Here is a 12459-nt window from a genome sequence, read left to right on the forward strand (position 1 = left end):
ACAATAACACTTAAAAGAAGAACGGATCGAAATGTTATTGTTATGTGGGCGCTAAAACTGTCCTTTTGATCTATTGGCAAAACATTAATGTGTGTGTGTGCGTGTGTGTCATTGTGTATTTAAAGCAAAGCGTGTGTGTACAGAGTGACATTTTATTTGATATGTTATTTTTAGTACTTCACTAATTTCAGTTTGAGTGTGTCTGTCTGTGTCTGTGTCTGTGTCTACGAATGTGCATGTGTCTGATTCTGTGTCCGCACTAATTCTAGTTATATATTGCTAGCCAACTGCGATACCGTCTCGGCTATGTCGCAGTTTACCATGGACAACAAACGCAATTGGGTTATTCGCAGGACGTCGACGTGTTGACAAAACTCCGCACGAAACATCAGTGAGCAATCAGTGAACAACAACAACATCTACTACACAACAAACTAACAATCACCAACCATGACAGCAACACGAACTACTACTACTATTACTACCACTACTACTACTACTACTACTACTATTACTACCACTACTACTACTACTACAACTACAGCTGCTACTACACAAATTACTACTAGTTAATATCTAGAACTACTACAACTAATAATCACCAACCATGACAGCAACACGAACTACTACTACTAGTACCACCACAACCACTACTACTACTACTACTACTACTACTACTACTACTACAGTTGCTACAACACAAATTACTATTTGTTGATGTCTAGACTAACGACTACTACAACTAATAATCACCAGCCATGACAGCAACACGAACTACTACTACTAGTACCACCACCACCACCACTACTGCTACTACTACTACTACAGTTGCTACAACACAAATAAGTACTACTCGTCAATGTCTAGAACTACGACTATTACAACTAATAATCACCAACCATGACAGCAACACGAACTACTACTAGTAGTACCACCACCACAACCACTACTACTACTACTACTACTACTACTACAGTTGCTACAACACAAATTACTACTAGTCAATGTCTAGAACTACGACTATTACAACTAATAATCACCAACCATGACAGCAACACGAATTACTACTAGTAGTACCACTACTACTACTACTACTACTACTACTACTACTACTACTACTACTACTACTACTACTACTACTACTACTACCACTACAGTTGCTACAACACAAATTACTACTAGTCAATGTCTAGAACTACGACTACTACAACTAATAATCACCAACCATGACAGCAACACGAACTACTACTAGTAGTACCACCACCACAACCACTACTACTACTACTACTACTACTACTACTACTACAGTTGCTACAACACAAATTACTACTAGTTAATGTCTAGAACTACGACTATTACAACTAATAATCACCAACCATGACAGCAACACGAACTACTACTAGTAGTACTACTACTACTACTACTACTACTACTACTACTACTACTACTACTGTTACTACTACAGCTGCTACTACACAAATTACTAGTAGTTAATGTCTAGAACTACGTAACTACCAATACTACAACTGTATAGAGTCGACTTGTCACGTCAGTATGGTTTTAGTCAATATCCAACACAACACAATAAAGGGCAGTAAGCGTTCGTATATTCAGAAGGTTTCTGGTCATATTCAAATATAACCCCGAAAGACAACATGCGAAAATTACACACAAATATAAGCACGCAAAAACACACACTTGTAGTAGGGTATGTTGTCATGTTTTGTTTGTTGTTTAACGCCGCACTCAGCAACATTACAGCAATATGACGGCGGTCTGCAAATAATCGGCTAGACCATCCATTGACATCATGTGAGTGAGTGAGTTTCATAACAATCGTAAAACCGTCTCCCTTGGTAGATTTTACCAAGTACAACATATATATGGTCTTGGTCCTCCTATCCAATATGTATTTTAATTGAAGTCCATCCCTACTCCAAGTGAGTGAGTGTTTGGGGGTTTAACGCCGCTTTTAACAGTATTCCAGTTATATCGATGCGTGTCAGCTTAATGTGGGAGGAAAGCCCGAAGTGATGCAGTTCTCAGGCGTTTACCACTTTGGTGAAACCTACGAGCACGGGTATGGTGCTGACAAACCTAGTAACATAATCGGGGCGAACCGGGATTCGAACCCACAATGATAGGTTTCTGGCGTGCCGAAGGGACGTAATTGATCCATGCTATTGGGATACGATGCCATTCATCAACCAAGTCAGCGAGCCTGACTATCAAATCCCTTAAATCACCTCGTGAGATGTTGACAACATATTCTAACTGAGATCTTCAAGGGTTCTGTTGTCATGTAATATAAGACTACCGTGTTTGAATTGGTTGGTGTTGTCACAGCACAACATGTAAACAGTGATCATCAACTCATGTGCTCTCTTTGTCAACACAAGCAATACAGGTGTTACGTTTCGACACGAACTGACTGACCAACAAATCAGCTCGGAATACCTTTTGCGTTTCAAAAGGTAGCGTTTTAATTATTATATACAATTTATATCTCACAGTGATGTCTCTTCAATTACACTTAAGACGGTTCGTCCAATGTGAATAGCCTATATTATCATCCAAAACTGGCTACCACAGGAGATATCGCTTGGGTGAGATCAAGCGATTTATTACTTATTTATTATCCGTGAAGTGATCACCCGTTTAATAAACATACAGCTGTATTACACATTGTGTAATACCAAAACGCGTGCTGATGTTCTCTCGGAACACGTTTCAGGAATTAATGTTGGAAGCTCTCGACATCCCTTTGCTTATTCAACGACATTGCGGGTGGAGATGATAGCACACTCGATGACCCCAGCAACCTTGTTGCTAGGCTGACGTCACATGGCACTGTTTCGCCGATGGATCTTGCAACAAAATTCCACAATTCATCGGGTACTGTGACGTGATTGTAAACTTTGAGGTGAAAGGCCCCGTTCCACAAGGCGATCGTACTGTAGACAGTCCGTTGTTCTAAGTTAAAGCATGTGAGTTGCGATAACCTTAGCGCTTCGATAACTTTGTGGAATAGACGCCTGCATTCTGAAGGTTGACTTGTATTGTATTAAATTCAGTATTATTATGTTGAACTCAATTGGATTATGCCGTGGGTCGTGTAGGTGTAAGCCTATTCACACTCAACAGTATAATTCTAAAAACGTTATAAATTGCAAGTAATAAATAAGATACTTAACTCGCTCCCGTGTAAAACAAATTTTATGAAATTCGTGAATTGCATCACAATGCTTTGCAGACCATTGTGACGTCATTGTTTAAGTGACGTCATAATCAAATGACATCACTGATGGCTCAGCTACTAAAGCTTATTAGTGTCCATAAAGTGAAAAAGTTGGAAGAACGACGTTGGATGATAAATAGAATCACACACTTGAGTCTTTTGATATGTTTTGAGAGTGTTATGTATGTTAATATTGTGAATAAAATAAAGAAGATAAACCGTGATATACATCAATGTATACGCTCATGCAGGCAATGTAATAAATCATCGAAATTGATTTACACAAAACTCTAACAAATGCTAGTATTGTTCAGTGGTGATATTAGTCCCTATTATAACACAATAATGGGTTGGCTTACTAAACACAATGAAAGCGCAATGCCTTCTCTTAAATTACAGGTTTGTGTTCAAGTACGTCTACATGTACGTCATTGAGAAGCGTATACACGTCGTAACATTACGACTAAACATGATTGTCAATTTGTGTGATATTGAAGATGATCAGCACTTGACACCTGTTTGTCCGTTAAAGGGCGGTCGGGTAGCCTAGTGGTTAAAGCGTTCGCTCTTCACGCCGACGACCCGGGTTCGATTCCCGACATGGGTACAATGTGTGACGCCGTGATATTGCTGGAATATTGCTAAAAGCGGCGTGAAACCATACTCACTCACTCATTGTCCGTTAAATGTTCATATTAGAAATCAATTTATCAATGAATACTATAGCCTTTATCCTGATATTCATTATTTCTACATGTTGATGACAACTATCGCAGTGTAATAATTATACAAACATCTATATGTACATGTTTCATGCCATGAATTGGAGGATATTGATGCGGTCTTGATAATATGTCAACGTCATGATCAAATGTACCCATAGAGAATATTACACCTATTCTCGTTAGATACCTTTTTTACGAAACTCGTGAACTTTCTATGGTATCTGACCGAGCGAAAGAGGTATTTTATTTATTACCCACGTTAAATATATATTTAAGTGTAATTACATAACAACTTTCGTTCGTTGACAGACCAAACTGGAAACGGTTTCAAAATCTGGTTGCGCATGAATATCGATATATGCCCAAATATGGGCATTGTTGAATTGTTGAAATTTCAATGCATACGCATTAACAACATGCGTCTGCAGTTATGTTTGCAAACATAACAGCAGCGACGCGCAAGATACTTTTGGAAGATTTTCTTCAACTTATGGTTATTCAAGCGCCATGTTGTTAGTACGCAGGACACGTATAAGAAAATCTTAAAAGTCACATCAGCGGCACGCTTTGAATATCGGACCAACAGTCGGTCACTCGCACTGCCGGGGTCCCGTCTGTGCATTCAAAATGGTTCGGTTTCCTTGGTCTATCATGATCAGTTGAATATATATCATGTCCGTGCCATTTTGCAGGAGGGAATCAGAGTGTTCGTCAAAGATATTCATGTTAACTGTACCACCCTATACTGTGATCGTGATCAACAAACTCATGTCAGTGACAGCTTCGAACGAAGGGCAAGGCCACCACCGGAATAAGAAAAGACAACCGTGATTTTCTCACAGCGTTTTACGCTAGAGATAGGGAATGTATTTGTTTACATTTGGGATATTTTGGGCCCCATAATGAGAAATCAGGCACACTTCTACCGAGTTTTCGAATGATTTGTATCGGAAATGTTCACTTTGAGTGGTCTGGTCGTACAGTCGTGAACAAACAACTCTCGAAACAGTGCTACAAAATACGCTTCGAAAGGGACACTGATGGCGCAACCAGATCATCCCATGTAAGTCTTGATATCTGACCAGCTAGTTTAAACTGACTTCATTTCACCGCGCTTATCCTTTTACGTTGAATCAAATTGAAAGTTGTGAAAGCGGTCTGGTGCTTAACGCTGATGTGGAGCCTCGATCTGTCTGTAGTCGCACTTGGTATATGGGTATAGCTCGATTATATAATGTCTGTAGAAACTCTATACATAACTTATATAGAGTGCAAACCGAATTTGATCCGCGTGACTATCTTGTTTGGTTTAACAAAGTGTTTGTAAATACCTCTTGCTCTCATGAGTTTGCTTCAGTTCTGCCTTGTAGTTGCAAAATGAATGATGTCTCGCGATTCTTTTAAGAATGAACATACAGATTTAGTATCTTACCAACTGTATCTTCACCACGTGGGTAATAAACAAGTATATCTCATGGATACCCTCTACTACGTGTAACTCGTGATTATACTATAGGCTTTGTGCATCCTGAAGCTTGATTGATCGACATTGTAACTGTGTGGATCCATAGTTACTCACATTTTGGTCTATACCTGAGCTCGTAAAATACTGTCTGATAAAGCCATAAAAGTATCCTGTGTGTTTGAGCTGTGGATTTTTAACTAAGGATGTATCAGAAGGCGGGATAACAGAAAGGTGAGATAACTCATTTTTAAAATGTTTTGAAATTGATAGGAAAGCCAATGCCGTAGCCGATAGTAAATGTGACAGGGTAATTCATTTTCATAGATAATATAATGTCCATAAATGTAGTTTTAAGTTGCTAAAAGTATGTTATCAAGTATTAAACTACTACAGGAGTGTTTTCTAATCTTACAAATGGATTTCGCAAATGTCTTACAAATGATGTTACATTTAGCAAATAATTGAGACCGGCGATGATATTGAATTTCAATACAATAAATGGTAATATCATGCCACCATCCTACTTACAAACAATATTTCCCAAAGAAGAAAAATCGAGAATAATGTAACTTTAAGTTGAAAATAATTTGATAAATTAATGCTTTGGGTCCGAGCGCCCGTCTGACTACAGTTCCCATCTGCCCACAATGACATCTTAACTCCTTCTGGCTTCACAACGCTCTTGTCAAAATCGTTCGACAACAGGAGACCAGCTATCCGTTTCCGCCAGACATAAAATAGTATGACGCCCGTCCAGTTGTTGCCCAACGGTATGTTCTTTTGTGACATCTCATTACTGTCACCAAAATAGGCTCCAGCCTAATTTAGTGAGAAAGGTGTGGTAATACAGTCCCTAAAAGCCAAACGTGTGTTATCTTTTTTTCTAAAACAAAGAGAGCCCGGCAGGTGTTCATTGAGTAATCATTGACGCAACTGATTAGATTTGCCTAAGAAGATTCATGACACCTGAGACCACCTTAAGCAATCAACGCTGATGGTTTAAGAAGTTGAGGCGTCTGTATAGGCACCTCATTTACACATTGTGTGGATGAAGACAATCGAGGCTGTTGCTTATATTGCACTTAACACTGTCCTTTGAAGATCTGAAATTATCTGAAATGGCACTATCACAAATCGAGACGATTTTAAATAAAACATATTCATTTATCCAGATTCGGATACATCTCCGTGGGTAACTGCTGTTCAGGTACCACTTAATTACTATATTGTTGTCACTTGAATCGACGAAGATAATTAAGCGCAAACGATTCTTCAGGCTAATTAGGTGTGATAACGGGGAAGTTTATTGATTCTCGGCATTGACAAACTTTAGACGGCTAAATATACAACGTCAACGCCAGAAAGTAATCCGAGGAGATAGAGTCCATTTGGACGTAATATGCAAATTAGTGGTGTCAAATATATGCATGGATCACCGGAAATTAATGATAAAGCCAGGTGTTTGCGAAAAGAGTAAGTATGTCCTGCGCTACCGGCCGACGCGCCACGAAAAAGTAAGTAGTTTGTTTTTTTGTTGCAAAAGAAACTATGCAACAATTCAGACCCGAATATGTACTTTTCCTTTGTGATTTCCCAGTTTATTTGAGTTGCTTGGAATAGGAACAGAAATTGAGAAATCTGAGTACTGATAGTTTTGGATTGGAAACTTCATCAAGTAGGTCAATGCTAACACTATGAGTCACCTGTCCTAGAAGGCGTCACTGATGCAGCTGATATCTTACTGATCTGACTACATAATAAACAACATTCACTCTACAGCGTCAGCGTTTCTTTCGCAAAGTCTCAGTAAGGTCCAAGCGTTCAAAGAAGCAAATGACATCAGACAATGTTTGCGTTTCTTCTATTCGAGTTCGGTGTGTACTTTTTTTTTGTGGTTTACAATAGCAAAACTGTTCTCAGTCCCAATGAGACTGTCAACAAAAGAAGCAATTCGAAATGATATATGGTGACCCTTTGAAAGGCAATCTGATTCTTATTCAAGAAAAGGGAATGTTCTCAACGAAGGCCACATGCAATATCACTTATATCTTGTAAGAGTGTCATCCCGAATCAATGAGGTGGAATACAGCATACGGAATGGACAGGATCATTCTGTTTCTGGAGACAACACGATGACTTCCTTGCTCCCAATGGCTTTTGACCTTCGTGTCTGCAGCCCCGTCCCTCCAAGGAACGCTCTGTGATGAATAGCCAGTCAGATTCACATGAGCAGCATTTATCAATATTTCCTAAACAAATACAAGTAATATCAAAGTTCCCAGTGCTTCTGCACGTACGATACATTAAGTTTAATACAGCCAATACGTCATGTCCTGAAGAGCTGTCGGTGTGAGACTTAAGTTTCTATGGCGTGTGAACGTTACAGAAACGTTAGCGTTGTTCCCACAAGAGAACTATTCAGCTCCTGGTTAACGAACACATTTACGAGTTAATGGGAGAGATTTAGGGAGCATGTCCTCCAAACGGGATATTGGCCAGCCATGCATCATAAGGGACCCCTTAATCATTAGAAACGGACTTAGAGAGATTCATCTTCCCTTGGCTATTCTGATAAATAATCCGTGGGATTTGGTTTGCAGTGTATTCTCGTCCAAACTGATTTCAATGAGGTCGTTGCAATTCCATTTACAAAAATATAAGGCGCCTTTCTCCAGTCTATGTTTCATCATGAGTTCTTCCTCGGAGGAATACTGTACACTATTGTAAGTTCATTGTTTAGTGCTGCCTGAGTTATAGTGACCTATTTCACTTTCAATTCTACACTGGTTTGTTGGCATGAGCAACACCTGAGGGAACCTGGGGAAATCTCAACAATGCTGGCGTATGTTCCTTTCTCTATAAAAAACATTTTGGCGTTACAGGCTTTCGTGCTTGTTCAATTATCAAAGTGAATACATGGATATACCCGTGTAGTGCTTGCTGTCAGCATCGTAAAAACAATTGAATTCTGAATAAAAAGCAGCAGAATGAACATGAGAGTTAAAAAGCATGTGTGGTGTATCGCTTAATGATCTTTTCGACCAAATTAAATAGGTTCATTGCCTTTAATGCATTGCTAATGTGGGAAACACTATGTCACACGTTACGGTATGCTCAATCTAGTTTAGTTTAACCACGGACAAACCATAGAAGGCAGATTAATTATCACATACGCCGAGAGAGTAATTAGAACTCCTCTGTAGAGTTGTCAGACACATTCCGTGGTAGACACCATGCTGCCCGTCTCCTGGGAGTCCTGAATGTCGGAGGGCATTGTCAAAAGTGGATTTATATGAATAACGCATGATTCAAGCAGTAAATGAGTCGTCTTGATTCCTCTCAGTTGCATCTCATCAATGTGCAGGCCGACGTGATTGATTCAAAACAACTAGAGAACCCGGAGAACCAATATGTGTAGTGGCATAGATTAATCATATTGTACTTTTTTCCATAAAATATAAGCGGCCAACCTTTCGTTACAAAGTCGATGGTCCATAGCACATGGAGTAAACAACTTTCCTGTCTGTAAACATGAGTGTGTCTTTTGCATATCTATTGAAGTTTCACTGATCATAATCTAAAGTGAGATGTGTGGATGATTCAACAAAAAAACATTTCCACAATAATATTAAGAAGAAGAAGAAATCTCTACTAAAGGCTTAGTCGATTGTACGATTCCGACCATATCCAACAATCACAAACACATGCAAAGGCAAGTCAACTGCAGCTGTTCGCTTGAAAAAAAAACTGGAATATAAGTTACAAGTCAAAATATGGAATTGCAACTACATCATTTTGGACACTGATGCGAAATTTCGAAATTCTCTCCGTCAAATGTCACATTACAAATATACCTGTCCGAATACTGGCGACAAAAGACTTCCTTCTCAAACAACAAAAGACACAGTTTCTAATGTCTGGTGTACCCACAGTCTGACTTCGTTACCTTTGGGAATGTCAGTGCCCGACTGTCTCGTCTCGTTAATACACATCTGGCAGACTATCGTCTGAACTGTCTTCCTGCACACTATGCCAATAGAAATACACTGTCTCCTGTCAAACCCCAGCTGTCATCTTTTTCAAACATCAAATAACCACTATTACATCAGACAGAAGTGCTACCCTTTACACTAAAACCACATTCCACAAACATTTTCAAGTACTTTCAAACGTTTGGGATTGCAAACGTATTACAAATTTCGGAAAGGAGCTGTATCTTCACAACAAACAAAAGTTAAAAAAGGGGATGTCACGATAAGAAAAAATGTAAATTTAACCTCCTCAAGGAGCAAAAAGACAAAATGGTCTGTACGAACAAAATTCATTTAAATGCAGCTTTAAAAACACAGCATGGCTTCCAGGGCTAGATGGTTCCAGGGAAGGCATGATATAATAAGATTACGTACCTCGTTACACTTGTTTGCCAAGTGAGTTAACTAATCAACGGGCCAGTGTATCCTGATGTTGAAGAAGGCCTTACCGCTACTGTCGGTATTGAACATAGTTATTTGTATCAGTCCTTCCAATGGGAATTTATATTCATTGGGAAGACCACGATACATGTTGCCATGTCTGCACATTTTACACAGCGAAGGAATAATTTCTTGAATATTTATTCAATCAGCTTTACCAAAGTGATAACGCCCAGGAACTGCACCACGTCGGCCTTCCCTCCCACATTCAGCCCACACGCCGTAATTCACCGAAATAATGTTTTCAGCGACGTTAAACCCAACTATATCGCCCACGACAAATCGTTTCTCAATAAAGTATGACAAAAGGAGTAGGTTGGTTTGGTTTAACGCTGATGGAGGCCTTACTTCAGTTCATATATGTGGGAGGAGGGTCTGTTGTGATAAAGGTCTCAGGCGTTTAAACCTTTGGTGGAACCCTCGAACACTGATGTAGACAAACCTAGAAATATTATCAGGGCGAGCCGGGATACGAACCCTCAGTCATTAATTTCAGGCATGTCTACAGAACACAGGTTCCTGAAACGACTGGGCCCCGGCGTTGCCTGGATATAACCTAACCAACGTAACAAGTTCAGTATATTTTACTACACACCAGGCATTGAAAGACGTAACATATGACATAAAAATTATGATGTTTAGATATGAGTGCCCTTCCCTAATGCAGGACAGGTTTAGTCACAATAGTAAGTTATGTTGAGAGGCCTGTCTAATCCAGGTTGTACTGTTTCCAGAACGGCTTTCACGTCTTCGTGATATTCGGAAACATTGATATTCCGATAGTAGAAATATTACATATTGTTCTATCAATAGGCCAATTTCACAATCTGTTTGATAGAATGTCTTACAATGTTATAAATTAAATCAAAGCAGCACAACAGTTATATTAAATTGTCAAAGGTCCAAGTAAATGTACTATGTTCGTCTTTCAGATTAGATTTAAGTCATAATACATAATGATCCAATTTCACCATTACCCATAACATTGTTGTATCTTGCAGCATTGTTTACAAATCAGTTTGGCATGCTAGTGCTCTGGAATACAAACGTCACATGGAAGATCTTATATGCTGTTATCTAGCTCCAATACAACACGCAGAGGAACAGGATATTGTGTTTGCCCTGAATGAGCATTAACATGTATTACCCATGGAACTAACGTCCCACCAAAGCGTGCACCGGTTAATTCATGTAAATGTTAATAAATAGCTTCCCTTTCAAACCATCCAAAACGTAAAGGGAATCAAGCATGTCAATATATAGTATCCGTACTCGTAGTAGAGGTAAAGGCAACGGCAGAAATCAAATATCCTTCTATTATGAGTCTCTGTCTGTTAATGTGTCTGTATTCATTGCCTGTCTGTCACGAAGGACAGAAATCTATTAACAGGAACACAGCCTCCAAGCATAGGGCAACCATTACAGTGCGACAATCAGGAACAATTGTGTCGGCAATCAATCGATAACACGTCGATAATTACACTCAATGTAAAGGTTTGTGGCCGATTGGTATATTGATAGACCCCGACCTGAATACACCCGCATTTTGGGGGCGATGCAGATCTCCTTTTCCTCGGTCAGCTATACTTTGTTGCAGCAGCAGGTATAAGTAGACTGTCTAGTTATCAAGCTGCTAATCACTCGTCGTACACCCAACACTCGTACTCACTACATATATGTATTGACTGATTAAGTCGTGCGTTTAATGCCCAACAACTGAAAGCATGTCCACACCCTGCTGCACTATGATTGTTTATGTTGATCTATCCTTCTCAACTCGAGTGCATTTCTTAAGTACAAGGTATTTTGGTTTCAGAAAAAACAGGCTGACTCAACGAACATAAATTGGTTCCTTCTGATGTTTTTACTTGTTCATGATCATTTTCATGTTTTAAAGTGGTATTTAATCAGTGTCATATACATTTACATCATAAACATATATCGGAAAGGTTCGCACATATTAACAAACTTAATTGTAAATGCATTAATAAAACTTGATAACACCATCGAATAATCTCTATTGGGAATTGAATGTTAAGATAAAATTAAAGAAAGTCAAATCAAATAAATAAATTAATATTTCTCCAATATTGAACGTCACAAGTAGACTAAGTGCAAACACATACGCTGTCCTCAACATGGAGATTGCACAATTATCAATTTCTCTATGTATTTAACTTATTTTTTCTGAAGTCGCATATATTATTTTTGTCTCAATAATAAACATTTATTGTCAAATTATGTAATGGTTGCATCAAATATCGATATATTCTATTAACTATATCTTCGATGAAGTTCTCTTTTTAAGTGAAACCATTTCAGGAAATGCAATATGTCCGTATATGTCGCGTCAACACATATGTACTAATAGGGGCCTGGGGTGACAGACTGCCGTCCTCATAGGGCATCTGATAACATAGGCTTGTGGACGAGAGCAGCTTAGCAGTCAGCAATAGGCATTGAGACTGAGGTGAGTTCACGTGGTGCTTCACCATAAAAGTAGATCCATAGATATCACAGATTTATTGCAATAATTCAATACCAAGTCAATGCCCTCAC

At 38.9% G+C, this 12459-nt stretch overlaps 1 protein-coding gene across 4 annotated transcripts in view; it reads right to left on the minus strand.

The window, feature by feature from the left end:
* LOC139444190 (C-C chemokine receptor type 1-like) overlaps positions 1–12459 on the minus strand; it is a 152379-nt gene that overhangs the window by 40384 nt on the left and 99536 nt on the right. The window contains exon 1 of one of the 4 annotated variants that reach the window (XM_071227625.1): positions 9835–9889. The exons of the other annotated variants lie outside the window; for them this stretch is intronic. The gene's annotated coding sequence lies outside the window, so the exon portion shown is untranslated. Of the gene's footprint in view, positions 1–9834; positions 9890–12459 lie in introns of those variants that run through there. 4 annotated transcript variants of the gene reach the window in all.

This window comes from Haliotis cracherodii, unplaced genomic scaffold (genome assembly GCF_022045235.1).
Source record: "Haliotis cracherodii isolate W230 unplaced genomic scaffold, xgHalCrac1.p SCAF_1, whole genome shotgun sequence".
In the NCBI taxonomy this organism is placed as follows: domain Eukaryota; kingdom Metazoa; phylum Mollusca; class Gastropoda; order Lepetellida; family Haliotidae; genus Haliotis; species Haliotis cracherodii.